Raw genomic sequence first — 6497 nt, 5'->3', positions numbered from 1 at the left:
ATATCTTTTGATCTACTTATCCAATTGACAAGAAAATTTTATGAGAGCTTCCCTATGATATTATCTTTCATTTGATGGTTCGATCGTGAATTGGACGTCGAAATATTTTACAAAAAATATAATGACCAAAAGGCCCTCTAAACCCTTAAAAACCTCTATACATTCTATTCTCTTTCTCTCTCTTTGAGTTTTTTGTTTTCTTCTCACAAGCAGGCTTCGAGAAGGAGTAGGAGAGGTGAAAGACCCATTATCAACATTTATTGATGCTGGGGAGTGATTCTGGGAGCAAGATTCAAGCATGGAAGCGACCAGAGCAAGGCCTAGGATTGGCGTGTGACAATGGGATTTGTAAGAAATTTGGTATATTTTAAGCTTTTTTCTTACTTCCAGTTCATACCTTAGTTGTTATTTGATTCTTAGTTTAGTTTGGTTTCATCATTACCTTGTTAAAATACATTAAAAAACCATCGCATTGTTTCTTTTTTTTAATTTATTGTTCCTATTATCATACTCTTTCCAAAAACCTTAAATACACCTCCTAGTATACCTAATTACATATTGAACCCATCTGATGGTGCACGCCATCAAGGATTAATAAGCCAAAAATAGGGGTCAATTCTACCAAATTTAATCCATTGTCGTTGTAAATTTTAGCTTATACAATAAAATTTATAAAACCCTACTTAAGATGTGTACTGATAAGTAAAGGGTATCGTCCAAGGGAAGCTAGTAAGTTAATTCAATTGATGATCTAATTTAATAATTTTACACTAATTAAAGTTAATTTGATCTTCAATGAAGATCAGTTCACCCTAATTAAATGAGAAATTTAGAAAGGGAGGTAGGAGAAATGAGAGGAATAGAAGAATATGGGGCTCTAAATTGGCTTCTTTGATCCAAAGAAATGGGTCAAAGGGGTCAATTAGAGAGGTTGAGGGGAGAATATTTTGATTTGTTTTGGTTGGTTCTGTAGGCTTGATAATTCAAAAATAACTACTCTATTGGATAATAAAAAGGGAAATTTAATCTCCTAGAAATTGAAGTTTTTTTATAGTTTTGTTTAATGTGCACTTGGAATAGCTAGGTAAATCTCTCGATTTCTCCTCTCAATCCTAGAAAGGGCTTGTACATGCCGCTCAAGCCAAGCAATTTAGAAGTTCAGACCAGAATCAAGAAGAACAATCAAGAAATTAAACTAACATCATCCAAAATACACCAACAATTCAAATACAAAGAAGGAAAAAGTACTAGATAGGTTGATCCAAGCTGGACTCTCTGCCTTGCAGCTGTGATAGAGCACCATCAAGAATGAGCTCCCCCTCTTGAAATCCAGCTTTTACACTTCGGTTACATGGTGAAAATCACCATTTTACCCCCATTTTAGTAATTAATTTTTATCTTTCAATGTAGGCTTGATCTGAATAATCCAACTGTACAGATAGAAATAAGGTGTCAAGACGAGCAAATCCATAAAAAATCATCTCAATCGAACCTCAGGATCAAAAGTTATAAATAAATTAATTTAAACCAATTTTAACCATTGGATTCAAATCCATTTATTTAATTATTTTCTTTTAAAATACGCAATGACGTGTTGATTTCTCATTGGCTGATGACTTTTGAACTTTAAACGGCGGGTTTTTTCTCATTGCGCCATGTTCCCCTTGGCCTGGAATCAAAAATAGAAAAAACAATATAATACATAGCGATTTGCACATACCTCTACGCTTTTTATAACTTAAGCCATTCATAAGATGCCACGTCACCTCCTGTGCATGCACTTTGCATGCACAGCATGGGAGGTGAGCTTACCTCCCGGAGAGAGATTGACCTGGAATTTTGTGATGAAGTCCCTCATTTAATGCGTACATGCAAAAGGATGCTGCCCAAAAATATTTACTTATATATCCTATTCGCTCTCTCTCTCTTTCCTCCTTCTCATAAAAATCATTAAAAATTGCTGATTTATTGGCATAAAACCCTGTAACTATTTAAATAATATATTTACGCCTGCACGCACGACTGAGAGCTGTTTTTAAAGGCATAATTGCAACTCCAATTTAAGAAAACCCCCCGAAGTTTGAAAATTACTTTAACACTCATTTTTTCCTTATAAATATATCCTTTTCCTCATTAGAAATTCATTTCTTCCTCAAATAAATCTCAGAAAAATCCAATGAAATCCTAAAAAATCCTAGAAAATTCCATTAAATTCTAAAAAATACAGAAATTCATCCCCATGCTAATTAACCTAGAAATTAAATATTAAACCTGCCATTTTCATTTAAAAATAATTATTTCAAGCTTAAATAAATCCCTACAAATTCATAAAATTAACAGAAAATCAGGGAAAAATCAGAAATCACTTGAAAACATTAATTTCATGTAAATATATGATGAAAACCCCTTTTAATCTTGTTAAATGTATAGAATTGTGCAAAATTTCTTGAAATAATTTTTTAATCTATTCGGACCACCATCGTCATCGACCACCGGGTGAAGATGCTCACTTATCGCTTTTGATTTTCACCGTTTCTTTGTCGTGTTTTGTGTTTTTCTGTTCTCGTCGTCCTGTTTTCATCGCACTACGACGCATCCCATGTTTGTGTTTTAAAATTTTTGGGGAGGGGTCCTTAGTCATTTTGGACCCCTCCTTTGTCCCTTTGTCTTTTCTTTTATGTTTTTTAATTTTCCCTTTTTTCTTTGTATTGGGAAGCCCATAATATAAGGGCCCCCTAATGGACAAGATTCAACCTTGTTGACCCACTTAAGGGGCCCATTTGACCTCTTCCCGCTTTATAACGGAAGAGGGTTGCCCCTAGTTCCTTAGACTAGGAAGGAAGAGTTTTTGCGTTGTTGTTTCTCTCTATGGTCTCACTCCCTCGTTCAGAGAAGAATACAGAGGAAGGGGGAGCTGAGGGAGAAGAGAGGCAAGGAGAAGAGGGCAGGACGAGGGACATCACCCTTTGCCCACCGTCCATGTTCAGGCCATGGTCTCAGATCTCTGGGGTGAGCAACGGCCGTTGCATTCCAGTTTGAACGTTTCAGACCTCTCTCTATAGTTTGCCTCCACCAATGATCGGTGCAACGCGCTCTGATCCCAGAGCCCGCGACCAACTCAGCCCCGACGCGAGAAGAAAGGACGGACTCCTCCCGCTCACCCTTACAAGAGTTGGATCGTCCTCTTGGCTTCTTGACAGAATGACAGGGCACATCAGTCAACTTGGCGAGATAGCCCGCATCGCACGACCAAGGAGTTATTGAGATCCCGACGGCTCATGCAGAATGGACCGGAAACCCAACGGCGCGAGAACCGGGCCTTCTCCAAGTCTCGACGGATCGTGGACACTAAATCAGTCAACCCGTCTGGAAGGTCAGGCCGTGCACGTGACCCTGGTTTCCCAGAACCCCGAAGGAGCGTGAATACTGAAAGCAGACATTCGGCAGGATCCCCTTGGCGTGCGCGAACCGCTCCTACCGGTAGTCAGCCCGATGCTGATCGGGCCATTCACGCCATCGACTGCTGATCTAGGGTGCTTCCTTGGCTCGAACGCCGACTGCGCCCTCGATTGCTGATCAAACGACCCCATTCCCTGGGGTGCGAGTGAAGGCCCCAATGGCAGAAGTTGTTGAGAAAATTCTAGGCCTAGGGTGATTCTTATTGGCATCCTAACCTGAACGTGGAAATCTCCTGTGCCCTGGGACACCACGTGGCCGAGGGTCCACATATCACTTCCCATGCAGTGGCCACAACTGGCGACCCGACAACCCGACGACTTGTGCATTCTGACTATCCTTTTGAGGATCCTGAGGAGACAAAGCCGACCAACGTCACCCGTTGAGCCTCCGAGCACAGCCTGATGCCACGTGCTTCTGCTCGCCATTGTTACCAGAACTCACCACATCTGATCGCCTTGGACGCATGTGCCAAGCCTAGACGTGCACTCAAGCCCATCAGCCTTCGCCCCTCGGACCACCCCCGCTCTCCCTCAACTTCCCCGACCTGTCGAGCCGCCGTTAGCTCTCCCCTGCCTCCCTGCCACACCCGCTTTGATGGTCGCCGACTGTCGATGAATCCTGCACCACGAGCCACGCGCCGACGAGGTACGCCATCCTCTCTCGTCGCTCATTTAATTCTCTCTTGCAGTATAATTTCTTCTTGACTCCACCGCGCGTGGGCTAGGTAGGTGAGAGAGGAACAATTGAGAGAACCTACAACAAATTGAGCGTCTTACCAATACGGTCGAGTCCGTCTGTTACATGTGAGCCTTATAGATTGATTCCGTTCGGTCGTAGACATCTTCATCCCTCTGACGAGGTTCAAGAGGCCACCGTTGCCGTCAACCGACAACCCCGTCCAAGCACGGAGCTCAGCGCCTCCCTCGAGTCGGAGCCTGCATGTACGACACGTAGGACGCATTTGCATCATAGTTACATCTACCCAATTAGGGTTTATTCGTCGGACGACGACACCATCGACGTTCAATACCACTACCTATTATCGGTACCGAGTCATCATACTTGGTGCCGACCGGACTTAGTCACTGACGACGTCCGCCATCACCATCTCCATATTCTCTGTAATCTTCTCAACTTTTGCAATTCTCTATCTCTCACCTAAAATCATATTCTTATAATCAAAGATATTTCTCTCTCATCAAAATTGAAATAAAATAATCTCAATACCTAAACTCCCTGAGGTTCAACCCTTACTCAAGGACTATGTTAAGTGAGGTAATATAAATTTTATTGCATGAAACTCGAATCACATCAACGATCTAATTAAACCAAAAAAATCGAGTTCATCAATGACTCAACTAAAATCACTAGACCTTCAATTCATTATGACATAACCCCTTAGTAGTTAAGGTGACAACTTCAGGCATGGCGGCCTCCGATTTTGTGACAGGCGGTATGTACAAGGCCCAAGTAAGAATTTAATTTTTGTATGGCTTACCAATGATTACTACTGATTCCAACTTCTTGGAGGAAGTTGTCGCCTATAAGCTGAAGTGAGGATAGTTATTGGAGTTAGCTCACACTCACTGGATTGCAACCCTTTGTCCGAGCGATATTTATACGCATATCACCTAGGGTATAAAGGGCATGATGACTTGACATCATCCTCAACTAGGTTCCACAATGGTGGGAACTAAACATGAGGGTTGCACATATTGTTGGACTTAATCCAATACCTTACATCATGCGCTGACAACAGTCATGCACAGCTAGTGTCTACATTCCCCAAATGCACCCCTCTTTCAAGAGGCTCCGCAGCATGTCCAGCCCTGGTAAGGTTCTTTAATTTCACCAAATTAAGCCTAATGCTCCATCCATTTTGTGGGGCCCCAAAAATTCCTTGGGGTTTCATTATTGCAAATGTATCGGATGCAAGATACTCGATGGGTTAGCTATAGTATTGCATGGTTAGGTACACCCAATGCTAGTATCCAGCATTTATGGCTAAGACAAGTGGGGCATCTGATCCCATTCTCTCCCCCAAGGTTTGGACTGTCAATGATATGTAGGCCCAACAAAGTGCTTTTTCCACTAGTGTTCTTTCGGATATATATATGCACTTCACTACTCTGAACCATCATACTCCACCATGATAGTTTACATCTCATGTCCAAGGTTGAGCATTGGGATTTGATAGCAGACTTCAAAAACCACATGTAGGCACTTTACCCCCAATCATTTCAGACTATGCTTACATCCTCTATCTTACAACCACGACCGGCATAGAGTTACCCAATACTTCCTCAAATACTATCATTGCTTCTTATCTAGTGAAAGAAGTTTAGGACATGTGGGCCTTCTATCTCCATGCTACATTGGTTGGTTATGCTTTTGCCCGTTCTGTAGAATTCCCCACTATTGACTCCCATAGGAGTAAGGGCTTTGTCTTAGTCCTTTTGTGGCTGATCATTGCCTTGGTAAGCTATCACCTCACCCGTTCGATAATCAGATGAAATTCCCTCTTTTGGCAGATTCCTTATCTTGCTCTTTAGCCTACAGGGTATTAGCAACCGTCCCCTCCCAAGGACATGTCCTTATACATTACTCACTCGTTTGCTATTAGAAACATAACTTCTCCCCAACCGGCACGTGTTAAGCATGGTGCTAGAGTTCAATCTAAGCAGGATTGAACTATACATGAGACTCATAGTTGCATTGCTTCTCATTTAAAGACACAAGTTGTATTCTGGAGTTTGATCCTTGAAATATAGCCATCCCTACCCTATTATACATCAATGGCATGAGACTCTTATTCATTCTCATTCAATCACTTTGGGGGAGAAAGTCCAAAATAGGAAAACTCACATTGGTCCTAGGCATAATCAGGCTCAAACTAATGACTTCTACCTCATCAATGTGACACTCTATCGCTGAGTAATATCCCTTCCTGACCCCTATTAAAAAATAAAACTAACAAATCCTAAGCCAAAGGGTAGAGAAACTCAGCGCCACCATTTCATCACTGCTAAACAACTTAA

The 6497-nt window shown here is 41.8% G+C and overlaps 1 pseudogene; it reads right to left on the bottom strand.

Moving 5' to 3' along the window:
• Positions 1 to 4842: 4842 nt before the first annotated feature.
• On the bottom strand, positions 4843 to 6156 carry LOC144705038 (18S ribosomal RNA; annotated as a pseudogene).
• Between the last annotated feature and the right edge of the window lie 341 nt (positions 6157 to 6497).

Source organism: Wolffia australiana, chromosome 6 (assembly GCF_029677425.1).
Source record: "Wolffia australiana isolate 7733 chromosome 6, ASM2967742v1".
Lineage (NCBI taxonomy): Eukaryota > Viridiplantae > Streptophyta > Magnoliopsida > Alismatales > Araceae > Wolffia > Wolffia australiana.
The sequence above is the reverse complement of the archived record's forward strand: the minus strand, read 5'-3'. Positions and strand labels throughout refer to the sequence as shown.